The 19680-nt window shown below is 38.6% G+C and overlaps 1 non-coding gene and 1 pseudogene across 1 annotated transcript; both read right to left on the bottom strand.

Annotated features, from left to right (window-relative positions):
- The window catches only part of LOC136217413 (amine oxidase [copper-containing] alpha 2, peroxisomal-like), a 77381-nt pseudogene that overhangs the window by 41754 nt on the left and 15947 nt on the right, over nucleotides 1–19680 (bottom strand).
- LOC136221110 (small nucleolar RNA R71) lies at nucleotides 3230–3335 on the bottom strand. Its single transcript, XR_010684898.1, has one exon. It is a non-coding gene; the product is annotated as a small nucleolar RNA R71 (small nucleolar RNA).

Here is a 19680-nt window from a genome sequence, read left to right as displayed (position 1 = left end):
ACGAAAAAGAAGTCTGCCCTAACTTAAAATTTTTAAATAGTTCCTAACCCCCCTTTGGAACTATACTTGTAACGTTATAAGGGACCAACAGGTTCACCTTGGATTCCTTGACCTTACTGGTTCCTTCATAGGTGACCTCCAGCTTCTTCCATATCTCATGTGCTAACTCGCAACCTAAGATTTTATTGTACTCTACAGCATCTAACGCACAGTGAAGCATGTTTATAGCAGCGGCATGATTTTGCAGTTTCTTGAGGTCATCCTCTGACCACTTAGCCTCAGCTTTGACAAACGTTTGTCCGTCAACAGTTTCAACAGGGACAAACGGGCCTTGGACTATGGAAAGCCATGCACTCATGTTTGTTGCCTGAATTAAGTTTTTCATTATGTTCTTCCAAAAGGTATAGTTAGACCCGAAGAATAGAGGAGGCCTAGTAATGGACAGTCCCTCAGGAAGAATCTGAGTTGTCTGATTTCCTAGAAGGAAACGAGTGCTGTTCTCAGCCATTGTGGGGATCAGCTCAAGATAGTTATATCTTGTTCAGTGAGCTGTTAGGCTCTGATACCACTTGTTGGTCCCGTGTAACGTGACAAGATTAGTTCCAAGGGGGGGATAGGAACTATTCCAAATTTTTCACGTTAGGCTGACTGTTAATGTTGAACTTAGACTTGCTCGAAGTCTTTTAGCACGATGGCACTGAGTAAGTTTTAGATACAAGCTTAGTCAACAGGTGACTAAGTCTGAATCTGTTCTTGAGTCAGGAGATAGCACTTGAGTCTATTCCTGAACTCAGCTTCTCAGTTCACTCAACTCAGCTTATGTTCTTTTTAGTGTTTAACTAGGTAGTGTTATAACAAGCAATAATTCAAGGAGATAAGGGTTAGAAAGATATTACTCAGCAGACGTATCCTGGTTCGGCCTCTCCGCCTACGTCCAGTCCCCGAAATTCCTTCCGAGCTTTTTGGAATCCTCTACTGAGCTCTTTAAAGGTAGAGCACAAACCTTTTACAATAGTGTTAAGCCCAAAATATACCTAATATATCATTAATATTTACATCATTTTTTTGCTACGAAATCGTACTGTTTATATCTATTTAGAGTACTTTTACATTAGAATATATTTCTTTCTTGCAAGGTACCTAAATATTTGGTAAAATCCAAATAGGAACGAAAGAGGTTAAAAACAGAATAAAAACCCTACAAAAGGAGTCAAAAACGACGAAGATCAATTACACCAAAACGAGGACAAAGACGAAGTTAGAAACAGAGAAAAATACCAAATTCTCGGTTGAGGAAACCAAATTCTCGGTAGAGAATTTGTGAGCCGCGACCGAGAATCTCAAATTCTCGATCACGACACGCTAAAGTCCAGCGCCCCTCCATTTCGTCCGAAGACCAAATGTTTGCTCCCCCATTCTCGGCAAGTTCAGAAATTCCTGGAGAACCCTTCGCACACATTCATTTTCGACGAAACGCGTTTGTTCAGGTGGATAAAAACATATCTTCATAGAGGATACGACCCTTCACAACGGACACGACACTTCAATCATGACTCCTCAACATCTATAAATAAAGAGTTGATGGAGAGTTGGATATAGATAGAAAAAAGAGAAGATTAGTATAGAATTAATGCAGGAATTCTGAGTCAAGCGATTCAGAATTTAGAGTTCATTTCTGTAAAAAGCAATATGATATACACACATTGTTTATTCAATAATTACAAACACAGTAGCGCTTAGATTTGTTCATATTAGTTTACATTTTGGTAGTAGCCGACCGCATCTCTATTACGAAGTTACAGCGAGAAGATTGAGTAGAGGATCCGCCCTGAGTCTGACAAACTCTAACGAAACCCAAGGAAAGGATTGACAACCCGTTCACTTGCACGCCGTCAAATATTTTCATGCTTCTTGTTCTCTGTAAACTTGTATCAAATTTATATTTCATCTAATAAAGTTCATTCTATTCGATAGATTTTTATGCAACACTTTGGTAAAGGATCCGAAGTGGATGCTGGTGTTTTCATTAAAACGTAGTTAAATTCAAAATCTTTACAAGGAACTTTGTTGAATACTTAGGCAAATTGATATCATCAGTAGAGTATCAATTTGGTTAAGGTAGCGATCTAACCCGACCGTAGGAGGATTGACTGCAGTTCAAAGCCCTAAAATTAGAGGAATCGACGTTTATTTCATTGTTTTAATTTATGCAAAGTTTAAAGTTGTTTTCTTTGCTTAATGCAAACGAATACATTTGTTTAATTTTCTAAAGAACTAAACGTTTCTGTTTTGTAAATTTATCCCTAAATCAGAAGTATTTTCTAACATTGGTTATACTCTATTCTAGTTCTTATTCTAGCAATTTCAAAACCAAATCCGATTTAACGATTTTCCATATTATAAACCTTAAAAGTAAATTTAACCAGTTCAAATTAAGTTTTTGTTAAAAAACGTTCCCTGTGGGATCGATATCTTTTATTACTACAAGCGTATACCGTGCACTTGAGGAAATCGCTCAACAAGTTTTTGGCGCCGTTGCCGGGGAACGCCAAAATTTTTGACAAAAATTTAGATTTTTCATGTTTTATTTCGAATCTAGGTTTATTTATACTTATTCAAAATTTTATATTTTACTTATTTCAAATTACTAACATATTTATTTTTCAAATTCTGTTTTGAAGGTAGGTTCGGTTCGTGCGAAATTTCAAGTTCATGCGCAGTTCTCGAAGTTCAGGCATTCCATCAAAACCGCTAGACCCAGAAATTGAAAGAACGGTTAAAAAGAACAAGAAAAACAAGAAAAACAAAAACAAAAAAAAAAGACTCCAATTAAAACTAGAGTTACTGAGCCAGAAATTATGGCTACACTTATGGATTACGCTAGGCCAGGGGTGGCCGGTGCAACAAACAGCATAGTTAGACCCCAAATAACTGCAAACCAATTTGAAATTAAGCCAGCATTGCTTAATATGTTGCAAAATAATGTAACATTTTACGGGTTACCTAACGAAAATCCTAACACCCATTTGACAAATTTCTTAGAAATTTGTGACACTTTTAAAATACCAAATGTGACTGCGGAAGCAATCAACCTTCGCCCTTTTCCTTTTACTTTGAAGGATCGAGCCAAAGAATGGTTAACTTCTATGCCAGCCGCAACATTTGAAACTTGGGAGCAATTAGCCCAAGCATTTTTATCAAAATATTTTCCTTTAGTAAAAACCGCAAGAGTCATAAAAAGAGTTAACATCTTTTTCTCAAAATGATAATGAAACTCTTTGTGAGGCTTGGGATCGTTTTAAAGAACTTCAACGTTTATGCCCACACCACCAATTGCCCGCTGAACTTCTAATGCAAACATTTTATAATGGATTAAATCCTACAACTAGAGGTTCATTAGATGCTATGTCTGGAGGGTTATTCATGAAGAAAATGTCGGCCCAAGCAAGAGAACTTTTGGAGGAAATGGCAATCAACAGTAGTATGTGGCCCCGCAGAACGTGGACATATAACAGTGGCGAAACCATCATCCTCAACTACATCATCAGTTAAAGGTATAGTGAATATTGATCCAGTTGCGATGTTGCAAGCCCAATTTTCTGCCTTATCGCACAAAATTGATAGGTTTATGGCACCGTGCGATCCTAATGGTAAGCCAATCCAAACGGTTGTGGATTATGAAGGTATGAGCGAAATTGAACAGGTAAATTTTGTCCAAGGGCAAAACCAAACTATTGGAGGGAAACAGCTTCCTATCACTTTCACTCAGTACGTGTTCAGCGTCCTCGGCCAATCAAATTCTTGTATCTTCTGTCTTTGGCAGTGCTCAGCAGCTTTCCGTCAGACAGGACATAATGTTTCCACATTTATGGTAAAGTCTTTTAGACAGCTTTCTGCGTCTTCTGAACTTTACCCGAAGTAGAAATACTTTTTCTTCAAGTTTATTTAGGTCAGCCACTGACCTGACTTTCTTGTCGCTCAACTCAGCAGCTTCGTCTTGAAGCTTTTGGTCGAAGGCTTCTCGATGCTTCTCATTGATGGGCTTGCGTTTTACTCAGTAAGAACTGCGTTTTGATCTGCTTGGGCCGTGAGGCATTGATTCGTTGACTTGGGCTTGACTTTCTCTTGTGGGCCTTTGGGCCTTACAACTTAATGTCTTATAGATTAAATAACTCAACATTGAACAAACACATTAGTACGAATAAATCAAAGCATTTAAATTTAATATGTTGGAATATTTTTATCATGGAGATTTAATTTTTGTTAAATAATTTTGTCAAATCAAAATCATGTGGAAAGGTGTTTCAACATAGGTGGCATTGATCTGCATTTTCACAATGAAGAAATTGGCATACAGCACAAAGAGAAAAAAAACAGAATCCATTGTTGTTAATACATTCCTAACTTTTCAGCCCATTAAACATTTCATCTAACAAAATAGCAACATAAGAAGCTGAAAATATGATTCAAACAAATATATACCTTGGAGTAGGGGTGAGCATGGTCCGGTTTGATCCAAAAATCGAACCAAATAAGAGTACTTTTTATGAACCAAACCAAACCAAATTTTGTTTCAGTTCGGTTCGAACCGAGCCAAACAAATTCGGTTCGGTTCGGTTCATGTCAAAACCTAATAAAAATTCTCTAAATTTCATTTAACACTTTATAATACAAAAAATTAAATGTTATGATTATTATTTTTGAAAAAAACTGTTATGATTATTATTTGTTTAATTTTGTGATTAATAATAATAAAAGTCCAAGAGCCTGTAATTGAGTTTGAAAAGTGATATAAGCACTACCCACGTACTCCATTATCGTCCTAGATAATTGTAACCACGTTCAGCACGATCTTTTATAGATAACTCACAGGTAACTTCCTCCCTTATTCCTATAAACAGGTTTAAAGCTGAAGAGGAAAGGGTTGGCTTTTGGAGAGATAAAAGAATACTATATTTTACGGTATCTGACTTAAGCATCGGAGCATTTGTGGGAAGACCGCTTCCCACACTGTAACAGGTTAATCCTCAAGGAAGTTCAACCTTCATCCAGAGACGTTCAACCTTCATCCAGGAGGTTTGGTCCTCAAGGAACGTCGACCGTCATCATCCTGATTGGAAGGACTGCCTTCCTTCAGAAGTTCAACATTGATCTCACATTATACAAATTTATTGTTTAGTTCAGGCTACAACAATTGGCACCGTCTGTGGGAAAAGATCAAAAAGTCATCTATTCTACATCATCTACTTTTCATAATAAAAAAAGATGCCTCCCAAGAAATCTCAAGTTCCACCTTCTCAAGCATCCCATATTCCGGACGAACACGATGCACATCCAACCAACGAAGAAGAACGTGTTGAAAACGTTGAAGACCAACATGGGCCGTCAAGAACAAATCCACCTACCGTTCCCTTGGCGGATTATGAAGAGTTGAAGAAAAAATTTGAAGAAAACAATAATCAACTCCAAGAATTAATGTTTTTTGTCCAAGAAGAAATGCGAGACAAAGAGTTTCGAAACAAGGAAAAAGGTCCTGAAGTAGAGATACCACACGATGAAATTGAAGTCTCAGAACCACATGAAGGAGGAAAGCGTAAGGGAAACAACTTAAAGATCCATGATGTTGTGGAAAGTTCTTGCAAAGAAAATTCGAAGGCACATGAGAAAGCCGGAGAAGGATCCATGTTCAACGCGAAAGAGACAGTAGACCTTAAGAAGATGATTGAAAAGGTGCTAGAACAAAAGAAGCTAGTTCCGAGCAATGATGAACAAGTAGCAAGGAAAATTCCTTTTTCGGGAGAGATCATGAATAAACCTCTCCCTCAAAAATTCAAGATGCCCCAACTCACCACTTATTCCGGAAAGGATGATCCCTACGATCATATGCAGAGTTATGAAGCAGTAATGCTATTACACGGATGGGAAGATGCCATAATGTGTCGAGCTTTCTCCCCCACTCTATCAGATCATGCTCGCGCATGGTTCAATAGCTTAAAGGAAAGCTCCATCTCTAACTTTGATCAATTGAGAAGAGAATTCATAAAAGCATTCATCATCAACACCAGAAGGAAGAAGGATGCGACGTATCTCCTCATAATAAAGCAAGATGAAAAAGAAAGTTTGAAGGACTATATAGAAAGGTTTCGCGTTGCAACTCTGGAGATTCAGGATCTCCAAGCAGGAATGGCAGTTGCAGGAATACTCCAAGGAACGAGATCGTGAGATCTCCAAAAATCTCTTTCTTATGATCAACCCTCAACCTTGGGAGATCTGTTCAGCCGGGCTAATAAGTTCATCCTTTCCGAGGATGTGATGAAGAACATAGGGACGAGGGAAAATCAAGATAGGAAAAGAAAGGAAAGGGACGAAGTTGGTGATGTAAAACAGGGAAGAAGGAATGAAGCAAGACATGCGCCAAGGCCGAAATAGGAGAATTTCACACCCTTACTCCAACCACGTTCTAATATCCTGGCAACCATTGAAAGATCTGGACTCCTTACGTTCCCCCCAAAGGCTAATGGGACGATGGGCAGATTGACGGATGCTTATTGTCAATTCCACAAGACTCATGGTCACTCAACTAATCTATGTAGGCAATTGATGAATGAAAATAGAGTCATTGGTACGACAAGGTAAGCTTGAAAATTTTGTCTATGCAGAAATGTGGAGAAGGCAAAAGCCACAAAACCCCAAAGAAGAAAGGTATTTGGAAAACAGAGACAAGGATGGTCGAACATACGCCAGAGGGAAGGTAGATAAGAAAGATAAATCCATAGCCCTTGATAACAAGCCGACGTATCCAGCAATAAATGTTATCTCTGGAGGGGGAACTTTAGCCGGTGAATCCTCTTCATCAAGGAAGGCTTATTCTAGACAAGCTTATGAGGTCAACAATGTGATGAAAGCCCAAGAAGAAGAGTCCATAACCTTTACCCTTGCAGATCAAGGAAATGTAGTGATACCCCATGATGATGCAATGGTGGTTTTTGCTACCACAATGAAGTTCCCAATGGAAAGAATTCTCATTGACAGTGGAAGTTCAGTCAACCTCCTCTATTGGAATTGTTTCAAGAAGATGAACCTATCTTTGGATAGATTGAAGAAGGTATCGGCTCCACTCTTTAGCTTCTCGGGGGAAGACGTCCAAGTGGCAGGGTCTATCCAATTACCAATCACGTTGGGCGATGAGCCTTGTAATGTTACAAGGACGGTGAATTTTATGGTAGTAAAATCTATATCTCTAGCCTACAGTGTGATACTAGGAAGACCATTAATTATTGGCAGGGGAGCCATGATATCACCGAAAAACTTATTGATGAAGTTTCCTACACCAAACATTATAAGGCAAGTGAGAAGAGAGCAAAAGAAAGCTCGCAACTATACGTTCTTCCATTAAAGGAAAAGCATGGTGCAAGTGCAGAGACGATGGTGATTTCTGAAGAATCTGACAATAAGCCAAAACTAAAGCCAGTTGAAGAAGTTGAAGCGATACCGCTGGCAGAAAATGATCCAGCAAAAATAACATATTTTGGAAGTAAAATGGAAGAAGAAGTGAAGGGTGAAGTAATCGCATGCCTTAGGAGGAACATGGACGTGTATGCTTAGGCTCCTACAGTTATGCCTGGCATAAGCTTGAGTGTAGCTTCCCACCACTTGAATGTTGATCCAAGGATCAAGCCAATCAAGCAAAAGAAAAGAAAAATAGCTCCAGAGAGGCAAAAGGCTCTAGAAGAAGAAGTTGACAAGTTACTTGAGGCAAACTTTATTCGAGAAGTTTATTACCCAGATTGGCTTGCAAACATGGTGATGGTGAAGAAACCTAACGAAAAATGGAGAGTATGCATAGATTTCACTGATTCGAAGAACGTGGACCGTCATTATTCTAGTTGGAAGGTCTGCTTTCCTTCAGGAGGTTCGATCATCATGGAGGTTCGATCCTCAAGGAGGTTCAATCCTAAAGGAGGTTCGATCATCAAGAAGGTTCGATCATCAAGGAGGTTCAACCCTCAAGGGGGTTCAACGCTCAAGGAGGTTCGATCATCAAGAAGGTTCGATCATTAAGAAGGTTCGATCATCAAGGAGGTTTAACCCTCAAGGGGGTTCAACCCTCAAGGAGGATCAATCCTCAATGAGGTTCAATCCTCAAAGAACTCGACCTTCGTCATCATTCTGGTTGGAAGGTATGCCTTCCTTCAGGAGTTCAATCCTCAAGAAGGTTCGGTCCTCAAGGAGGTTCCATCATCAAGAAGGTTCGATCCTCAAGGAGATTCGATCCTCAAGGAGGTTCAATCCTCAATGAGGTTCAATCCTGAAAGAACTCGACCTTCGTCATCATTCTGGTTGGAAGGTACACCTTGTTGGTCCCTTATAACGTGACAAGTTAGTTCCAATGGGGGGGATAGGAACTATTTAAAATTTTGGTACGTTAAGACTGACTTCTTTTACAATGGAAAGGATTACACAGCGCGCTGAGTGAATTTAAAACACTAGCTTAGTCAACTTGTGACTAAGTCAGCTTCTTTCCTTGAGTCAGGAAATAGCACTTGAGTCTATTCCTGAACTCAGTTACTCAATGCACACAACTCAGCGTGACCTCTTTACTTAGTCAGTTTCAAGCAAGCAAAATATATTAAAGGAGTTTAAAGGTTAGAAAGATATTACTCAGCAGATTTATCCAGGTTCGGCCTCTATGCCTACGTCCTATCCCCGGAACACGTTCCGAGCTTTCGAATTCTCTACTAAGCTCTTTAAAGGTAGAGCACCAAACCTTTTACAACTAGAAGCTGAGTATAATAAGAGTACCTTCCTCTATACCTCTACTCACTCCTATTCTACCGCTGAGTACTATGACCGAGTACTCAACCTCTCCTTTCTATTCTTCTAGAAATGATAATGAGATTGTCCAAAACAACAATTGCTAAGACACTTTAGATGATTGGAAATCACTCTAGACTTTTACACAATAATATGGAAATTGGTGTAAGGTATTTGCTTTGCTTTTTTTTCTCACAGAATCTTCGAGTATGAAATTGGTCAGCGTTTTGACAACTTGAAGTTCTGCTTGGATTAAAGCATATGGATGGCCTTTATATAGTGACACTTGAGGCACCTGGTCATTTCGAATTTTGAAATAACCATTGGAGGGAAACGGCTTCCTGTCGTTGTCACTCTGGGCGAGCTCAGCGTCGTTGGCCAATAGAATTCTTGCATCTTCTGTCTTCGTCAGTCTTCAGCAGAATGTTTCGCCATTTATGGAAAAGTCCACGAGACAGCTTTCTGCGCCTTCTGAACCTTTCCCAAAGTAGAAATACTTTGTCTAGAAGTTGAACATTTCCTGCCGCTGTCCAGACTGCTTTGTCGTCCAACTCAGCAGCTTCTCCTTGAAGCTTTTGCCACGAAGGCTTCCAGATCCTTCTCTTGCTGAGTCGTCGTTTTGGTTGATACGGCTTCGTTTTGAACTTCTAAGCCGAATGGTGTGATGTGTTGACTTGGGCTTGACTTCCACTTTATGGGCCTTTGGGCTTTTTAATCTTAATGTCTTATACACAATTAAACTCAACATTGAACAAACACATTAGTGTAAATAAATCAAAGCATTATAAATTTAATGTGTTAGAATATTTTTATCATAACTTAAATAATTTTTTCAAATCAAAATCATGTGGAAAGGTGTTTCAACACGCCTTCCTTCAAGAGTTCAATCCTCAAGAAGGTTCGATCCTCAAGGAGGTTCCATCATCAAGGAGGTTCCATCATCAAGGAGATTTGATCCTCAAGAGGTTCAATCCTCAAGGAACTCGACCTTCGTCATCATTCTGGTTGGAAGGTCCGCCTTCCTTCAGGAGTTCAATCCTCAAGAAGGTTCGATCCTCAAGATGGTTCGATCCTCAAGATGGTTCGATCATCAAAAAGGTTCGATCCTCAAGGAGGTTTGACCCTCAAAGAACTCGACCTTTATCAAGGATGTTCAATCCTCGAGGAATGTCAACCGGCATAGAGGAACGTCAACCGTCCTCAAGGAGGTTCAATCCTCAAGGAACTCGACCTTCGTCCTCACTCTGATTGGAAGGCCCACCTTCCTTCAGGACTTCACCGACTGACCTCTCATCTTACCTTATTTATGATACATACTCTTGAATTTATATATATATATATATATATATATATATAATATGGAGGAAAAGCTAACGCTTCCACCATTGTGTATGCAGTTGTCTCTATCAAAACCGTTAAGACATATGGGTGTAACAGACCATAGATGCACACGGATCAAGACTGTTAAGACGCCTGGTGTAGGAAAAAGCAAAACACTTTCACCATGGTGCACGCAGTTATCAAGGCTGTTAAGACACCCTGTGTAGAAAAAAGCAAAACGCTTTCACCTTGGTGCACGCAGTTATCAAAACCGTTAAGACATATGGGTGTAATAGACCATGAATGCACGCGGATCAAGGCTGTTAAGACGCCTGGTGTAGAAAAAAGCAAAACGCTTTCACCATGGTGCACACAGTTATCAAGGCTGTTAAGACACATGGTGTAGAGAAAAGCAAATCGCTTTCACCATGGTGCACGCAGTTATCAATGATGTTAAGACACATGGTGTAGAAAAAAGCAAAACGCTTTACCTTGGTGCACACAGTTATCAGGGCTGTTAAGACACATAGTGTAGAAAAAGCTAAATGCTTTCACCAAAGTGCACGCAGTTATTTCTATTAAAGCAATGTCAATAAAGTTCATTAAAATCACATTCAATTCAGATTGAATTTCAAGTGATTAGGGAGCAGGAATGATTGAATCTAGAAGAGTTGAGGTTCAAAATCAAATCAAAAGCATTTTTTATGCTGAGCTCCCTACAAAAGAGGAATTTACATTAAAGAGGAATCCACCTCAAAGAAGATTTTACCATAAAGAGGAATCTACATCAAAGAGGAATTTACCTCAAAGAGGAATCTACATTCAATTCTGATTGAATTTCAAGTGATTGGGGAGCTGAAATGATTGAATCCGGAAGGATTCTGGATCAAAAGCATCTTTTACATTGAGCTTCCTGCAAAAAAGGAATCTACATCAGAGAGGAATCTACCTCAAGGAGGAATTTACCTCAAAGAGGAATTTACCTCAGACGAAACAAGCTAACTGTAGAAGAAAAAGCTCAAAACGATTAAGATGAAAATCATCAAAAAAAAGCGTTGAAGTCATAACCTGTTGAGTCATTCACCAGGCTCAGGTATGAACTATGGAGAATCTTTCAACAATTCAGACGTCAAAGGAACATTAAATTGTTGCTCAACCAAGGATGGGCTATCGACGAAATCAGATGCGGATGTCATGTCTGTAAGGGCAGGGGCCGTAGTTTCGTTCAAAAGCATTGAGGATCGTTTTTATTCAAAATGAAAAAACGGTAAAGGTTCGAGCTCTGTTTGAAATCGCAAAAACGTTGAGGATCAATTTTATCCAAAACGAAAGAGCGTTAAAGGTTCGAACCATAGAAATCATCAAAAAGCGTTGAGGATCGTTTTTATTCAAAACGAAAAAACGTTTGAGGTTCGAGCTCTATTTAAAATTGCAAAAAGCGTTGAGGGTCGTTTTAATTCAAAACGAAAAAACGATAGAGGCTCGAGATTCGTTCGAAGCGTTGAGGATCGTTTTTATTCAAAACGAAAAAATGTTAGAGGTTCGAGTTGCGTTCAAAATCGCAGAAAGCGTTGAGGATCGTTTTTATTCAAAACGAAAAAACGGTAGAGGCTCGAGTCTTGTTCGAAAGCGTTGAGGATCGTTTTTATTCAAAACGAAAAACCCTTAGAGGTTCGGTTTCTGTTTTAATCTCAAGAAGCATGGAGGATCAATTTTATCAAAAACGAGAAAGCGTTAGAGTCGAGTGTCGCGGGAAAAAATCGAGGATCGTTTTTTTATGAAAAAGCGGTTGAGGATCGTTTTTAATTGAAACGAAAAAGCGGTTGAGGATCGTTTTTTTTACGAAAAAGCGGTTGAGGATCGTTTTTAATTGAAACGAAAAAGTGGTTGATGATCGTTTTTAATCGAAACGAAAAAGCGGTTTAGGATCATTTTTTAATTGAAACGAAAAAGCGATTGAGGATCGTTTTTTACGAAAAAGCGGTTGAGGATCGTTTTTTATTGAAATGAAAAAGCGATTGAGGATCGTTTTTTACGAAAAAGTGGTTGAGGATCGTTTTTAATTGAAACGAAAAAGCGGTTGAGGATCATGTTTTAATTCAAACGAAAAAATGGTAGAGGCTCGTTTTTTCATTCGAAAGCGTCGAGAGTCATTTTTTTAAGGGTTTGCAGATTCTGTTGTTTAAAAATAAAAAAACATATAAGTCTGATTTTATTCAGAATCGCAAAACATCAGGGATTCGAGGCTGTTCGATCCCAAAAATCGTTTGCGGATTCGACTGTTTGAAAAAACAAAAGTCGAAAAAACCTTATAGGTTCAGACTTGTTCAAAATAGAAAAATTGCAAAAACGGAGTCTCATCCCAAAAAAGGAAAAAACGCACCGTCAATTATCTAAGTTACAGATTGATCAAACGTTTTTCTCCTATTCCTTTAACCGATATAATATAATTTTTGCATTCCACAGATATAAAACTTCGGAATCAAGGGAGAAGCTAGCCTGAAAATGGAGTTTTTCCCGAAGCCAAAGGAATCCAAGACTAAGCACAGAGGAGAGAAAATCGGTGCACTTGAGGTAAAAAAGAAATCCTATGCTAAGATCCTTAAATATTGAGGATATCTTATGGAATCCTAAAAGGAATAGGATTCTTATATTTATTATTATTATTGTTTATCCTAATCCAAAACAAAATGAGATTTTATTTCCTACTAATATTCTAAATTATCTTGTATAGTCCCAGACGGAGAGGATTCTGATGTTCATTACAATTCTAATTTATCTCACGAGGTAGGGTTCTGAACCCATCTTTAGTGAAGATAGAAACTATTAAGGTTATCCTTGTCAGGGTAATCAAGTCAAGTTGTATCCCGTAAAAACGCAATAACGGGAGAGAAAACCGATTTTTTCTATCTCATCGGGAGAGAACCTGATTCTTCTTCACTCCCGTTTCTAATTCCGTTCTCTCTTCTCGTACAAAATTGATAATCCTAACAGGAAGATTCATGCTGCCATTTTTTAAAATCATTTATCGAGCGGTTAAGGATATTTATTTTTCTCACTCTTATTTTGGAAAATAATCCGAAAATAACAATGGGGAGCAATTGATATAAGAACTACCCACGTACTCCATTATCATCCTAGATAATTGTACCCATGTTCAGCACGATCTTTTATCGATAACTCACAGGTAACTTCTTCCCTAATTCCTATAAATAGGTTTAAAGCTGAAGAGGAAAGGGTTGGCTTTTGGAGAGAGAAAAGAATACTATATTTTACGGTATCTGACTTAAGCATCGGAGCGTTTGTGGGAAGACCGCTTCCCACACTGTAACAGGTTAATCCTCAAGGAAGATCAACCTTCATCTAGAGACGTTCAACCTTCATCCAGAGACGTTCAACCTTCATCCAGGAGGTGTGGTCTTCAAGGAACGTCGACCGTCATCATCCTGATTAGAAGGACCGCCTTCCTTCAGAAGTTCAACATTGATCTCACATTATACAAATTTATTGTTTAGTTCAGGCTACAACAAAAAGTTTAACTAATAATATGGTTTACTTGGTATATGCTTACTGTCAAACTTAATTTGTTTGATTTCAGATATAATAAATATGGTGTTTGATATAACTCAGTGATAACTTGTGGAAAAATCCTTGATTGGAGCACTTCCCTATGAGGCGCCATTGGGATCGGCTCCGATGCCAAAGTCAGTAATATTTCTGAGAATAAACTGTAAGCACAAAAGTAGAGAATCAGTAATTGTACCTTTGATCCTAGGAAGCTGGGGTATTTATATAGGTTTCTGTAACCTTCAGCATTAATGGGGAGGCAGGTGAAGAGTCGTGTCATTACTCATCTTTGATTGCTATCAATTCTCCATTAATCCCAGCATTTAGCATTGAAACCCTCCGAGTTGAGGTATTCGAACAGTCAAGTCTTTATTCCCCTTTAATGGCTATTAATTGCCATTTAATTGTATGTATTCCCATTCATGGATGGTAATAAAGGCGTCTTTTGGTATTCTTAGATCCGTCAAGGCGTATGTACGCTCTCCTTGAGAGCTATGGCGGGTCTCCACTACTCGCTCTCATCGGGCGTATCTCGTTATGACGTATCTCGCCATGGTCCACGTGGTGTGGCATAATGCTAGAAACTCCTTCCTTTTCTCCATTATTTGCATATTCACCCATGCATTAATCCTGCAATAATTGTCATTAATTCCATACTAATCATGCATAAATATCTCTTTTAGAAGGAATAATGGTTTGCCATTAGTTCTATTAATTTTCCTTTATTCCTTATTCAAGAATAATTTGGGTTGTTATCAGAAGCCCCCCTAAAGGTATAAAAAGCTTTTTAAGGCTGTCTAAAGGGTGTTTTATTTTTTTTATCTTAGAGGAAAGTGGACCCGCCCTAGAGAGGGGGATCACTTTGTCCTATCTTTGAGGAAAGTGGACCCGCCCTAGATGGGATCATATATGGATATGATGTGCTTTTGGGGTTTTTTCTTCTTCGTGGACAGGTGGTCAACTGTATCCATTGTTAGCCTCTAGGGGCTTCTTGAGAGTTATATTTCCTTTAGAAAGGAATAACCCGCCCTTTATGGGACCATTTGTTCCTACCGCATAGGATTACGATTCGCCTTAGGGACTTCTTTTCTTCAGTTCTGCCATATTGAGGAGAATGACCCGCCCTTAGGGATCAGTAAGAATGATCAACCATTTAGGGACTTTTGCGCATTTTGTGGGGGGTTTTGACACTCTAGGCACTTGTCTTTTCAGCCTTTACTCATTTTCCAAAGTGTTTTTACTTTGCATTTGTGAGGGCGAGACTTCATTGCTTTTGATGAAGACGAGGCTTCATTAATTGGATGAAGACGAGGCTTCATTACTTGGATGAAGATGAGGCTTCATTGATTTGGATGAAGACGAGGCTTCATTGTTTTGATGAAGACGAGGCTTCATTAATTAGATGAAGATGAGGCTTCATTGTTTTGATGAAGACAAGGCTTCATTGCTTTGATGAAGACGAGGCTTCATTAATTTGGATGAAGATGAGGCTTCATTGTTTGGATGAAGATGAGGCTTCATTGATTTGGATGAAGACGAGGCTTCATTGATTTGGATGAAGACGAGGCTTCATTGTTTTGATGAAGACGAGGCTTCATTAATTGGATGAAGACGAGGCTTCATTGTTTGGATGAAGACGAGGCTTCATTGATTTGGATGAAGACAAGGCTTTATTGATTTGGATGAAGACGAGGCTTCGTTGTTTTGATGAAGACGAGGCTTCATTAATTGGATGAAGACGAGGCTTCATTGTTTGGATGAAGACGAGGCTTCATTGATTTGGATGAAGACGAGGCTTCATTGTTTTGATGAAGACGAGGCTTCATTAATTGGATGAACCCTTTTCTTTCCAGAACTATTTTTACTTATGCATTATATCTTTTAGCAAGTAATTTTTTAGAATCTGGTTTAAGATTTGTTTGGTTTGTTCAAGGTAGGTGGCCAGCCATACCTCGGAGTATGAGCCTTTTTGAAGGCTAGAAGCTTTTATTCCTGGTGAGGAAGTTAAGCTGCCCCATGTGATCGATTGTTTCCGCCAGCGGGTCTTAATACTCTCCTTTTGATAAGAATACTTGAGGGTGTAAAGGTCTCACGTCTGAGAAATTTTTAACCCGTCCCTGATGGCGATCAATCGTTTCCTATCTTTGAGGTAGATCGATCCGACGCTGAGATTACTGTTCTCCTATCTTTGAGGAGAAAGTTTAGGGTGTAATTTTCTCATGTTTGAGATAATTTTAACCCGCCCTTGGTGGCGACCAATATTTTTTCTGTCTTTGAGGAGAGAGTTGAGCTCATTTGAAAGCTCTTGAGGGTCTATGTTTCTTATCTTTGTGGAAAGGGGATCCGCCCTTGATGGGGATCAATTGTCCTATCTTTGAGATAATTGATCCGCCTGTGGAACTTTTCATTTGCCAGCCATTGGGCGTATATCACCTCTTTGATTACATCCGCCTTCTTCAGCTTTGCTATTTTATAACAGTTTAATGCACATATAAGAATATGTAAAAATACTGATTTTTAGGCCCATGGTTCCGTCTTTTCTGAGCAACTAGAATCGTATCCTCAATGATGTTTAACTTATGAGTAATCACATCTGGGCTTACTCTTGTGAGGATCTCATTCTCCCATGCAAACACGCTTTCAGACTCAATGAGAACTTTCGTAACATCCTCCTTGATCTCAGGTTTTAATCCTTTGGCGATCCGCACCCGCTTTCCATCAGCAATAAGGAACATTTTCGTGTCGCCCAAAGCTGTAGTGACAAGTTCATCTTCCTCACCTTCGTCATCTTTGGATTGTGGGCGGATCGATAGCGACGCCGAGTAGGTCTCTTGAGCCACCTTTTGGTTCCCACTAATCATTATTCCTCCTTTGTTGGTGGGAATGTACATTGCCAAACGACGGATGAAAATTAGGGATGCAACCTCTGAGATGAACGGCCACCCAAGAATGATGTTATAAGCTAATTGTCCATTCATAATAGAGAACTCTAGATCACCAATCCACGCTTGATCATTATCCGCCAGCTTGCATTCCAAAGTTACCTGGCCCTTGGTCTGGATAGTGTTACCTGTCACTCCCATGATGTCAACAATAGTTGTTTCTATTTGGATCGGATCAACCTTTAGTTTGGCGAATGCACCTCTGGTGATGACATTGCAAGAACTGCAGGTATCCACCATTACTCACTTCATTTCCCAACCTTCCACCACCATAGTAATAACTAGAGCATGTACTGGACCTGTTTCTGCAAAAGGGGCATTTGAGGGATGTTTTATCCAGGGCGGATATTTTTGCTTTTTTCACGAGTGGCTGATACACTGGTCCATCTGCTATGACATTAATGACACTTTTGAATTTCTTTCTGGGCTCTGTCTCCTGCTTGTCGTCTTGTTATTTGTTATTCTGGACGAATCTATCTAGTTTGCTAGCTCCCAGCAAGCTTCAGTGTGGTGGCCATTTCTTCTATGGAACCTGTAGTACGCTTTGGCATTTCTTCCAACGGTTACATGCTCCCCTCCTTTGGGTTCGGGATATGTAATGTCCCGTTTATATTGACTCTTCTCTTTTATATTATGGCAAGTTAGAAGCTTTAAACATTCTGTCCGCCTCGTACCTCAAGATCCGTGCTGTGAATGGTGAATTTCTGTTAACTGGATGGCGTATCTTTCTGCATTGTTCTCTTGTCTATCTAGAGCGGCATGCACTCGCCTTTCAATCTCATCATCTGTGTGTACAATGTTGAATCATGGTGGTGAAGCTGGCTCTTGATCTTGATCATGTTCAAGTTATGCTTGGAACTATGGTTTAACACGGATGGATGTTGTCACAACCGCCAAAGCCATTTTATTTAGCTTCAAATATCTTGTCTCCGCATCCTTCAACATTTTGCTAACATAATAGATGGCGAACTGTTGACCTTCTTCTTCTGGAATAACCACGGTGCGCATAGCTTTATCCATGATAGATTGATACAAATGCAGGTCTCCCCTTCAGATTGGTCTGCTCATCGAGGGCGGTTCTGCTAGGAATTGTTTTATACCTTGATATGCTTGTTGACAATCTTTCTAGTACGATGATCCGCTCGTTCAACCTTTGGATCTTTCTCATCCATTGTGGGGATTTCATTTAGGCGCTCTTTTCACCTTTCTCCTCGTTGGGCTTTTATTTAGGCACTCTTTTCGCCATTTGCCTCGTAGGCCTTTTACTTTATCTGGATTTGCTCTAACTCCTCTTTGGCTAATGATGTAGTCAATGAATTTTTCTGAAGTGGCTCTGAATGTACACTTCTTTGGATTGAGCCTTATTTTTCATGTCAGTGTTAGGCGCTGGTTGCAGTATTAGCGATTCCCTTGTACTTGTGGGTTAGTACTGAAAGAACTCCAGAAGTGGGGCATACCCTGTCCATTATTAAAAGATTGTGGTAAGGCATTGGCCTTTGTTTGCAAATATCATGTACGATGCAATGTCTCTTTATGGAATTTTTAGTTCATCTCAGTATCAACTTAATAATTCCTTCACGTTGGTCACTGACTTTAGAATGAATTTAGTCAAAGGATAAAACCGAGTAAATATTATATGTCAAACAAATTCATAATAGAATTTTATTCATGCTTGTGTTAATAATACCACATATAACGGTCATAACCATAAAGATTACTACTGCACATAAATATCATAATGAATTCTTAATGAATAACCATAATGAGAATGGTTTAAGAACAATGTCCTTTTGTATTTCAATGCGCATTAATATCCAAGATAGCATATTTATTTTAAACATCATAATAACATTCTATATTGGGTAAAATATCTGACATAGTTGCTTTTTACTTGCAATTAATATTGTGCATCCATGCATTAATGACATTCAGAAATCATTAAGGCCTCATTTGAATGAGGTGTAATTAAAGTAAGGTAAGTGATGATTTAATAATGTAGTTATATAGAAAATTACTCTTATATCATTTTATTTGTATAAATAAAATAAAATATAAAGGGTAATTTTGGAAGAAAAATACATGTACCATGATTCTCCTCCAATTCGGGGTGTAAGAAAAATTACTCAAAATTCACCCTCACCTACCTTCATATACAATCATCCAAACAATCTTTAAGGAATTCTCATGTATATCCTAAGAACTTTGCATAAATTAATGTTCTTATTCAAAACTGACACTTACACTCTTTTGTAGTTAGCTTAGGACATGAAAATTTTGTTTATCCAATTTGGTAATTCATCATCCCAGAATGGCCTTAATAGTTAGGGACAATTACATGATAATCACAAATAGATTCAATATGTTCAAGTCTCTTACGTTGGTAAAAGAAATTCTAACAATGTCAAATAAACAGTTTTTATATGAATAAACACATCCTTGTAAAAAAGGGGATGAAATAACTGTTTGACAAAACAATATTCAAAAATATGAATTTCTAATATTAAAAGTACTATATATGAGAAAAGTCATACATAGATGGTGGTGAATAGATGATGGTGAATTGTACCCTAAAAAACCAAATATGATTTTCTTTGTAATTTCTTCTAATAATTGAAGGGAATTAGGCTAAGGTATAGCAACGGAAATATAAAATTTTTAGCCTACTTCCTTTTAACCATAAGATCCGTTAATCGTTATTTCATATAAAGAGGGATAAGAAGAAATACCTTTTGAAGAACAATCTACCGTTGTTAATGAAGCGCCCACAACGCTTCTCCGAGTTCCCAAGCACGAAGTAAAACACGGTGAGGTTAAGTTAGAATCAACCGTATGAGATGCAACCAAAATAGATTGCCTCTAATTAACCAACACAAGATCAAAGAAAAAGGAGATAGATGAAATTAATCGATCGATGGAAGCCGTATGAATTCTTGTCCACGAACTAGGGGAGTCGAATTCTCTTTCTCTCTCTTACTTGCAATTTCGAAAATCACAAAGGGGGGGATTAGGGAGCTTAGTCGAAATTCATGTAGTAGGG

The sequence above is a fragment of the Euphorbia lathyris genome, chromosome 2, assembly GCF_963576675.1.
Source record: "Euphorbia lathyris chromosome 2, ddEupLath1.1, whole genome shotgun sequence".
Lineage (NCBI taxonomy): Eukaryota > Viridiplantae > Streptophyta > Magnoliopsida > Malpighiales > Euphorbiaceae > Euphorbia > Euphorbia lathyris.
This window is presented reverse-complemented; position numbering and strand designations above follow the sequence as displayed.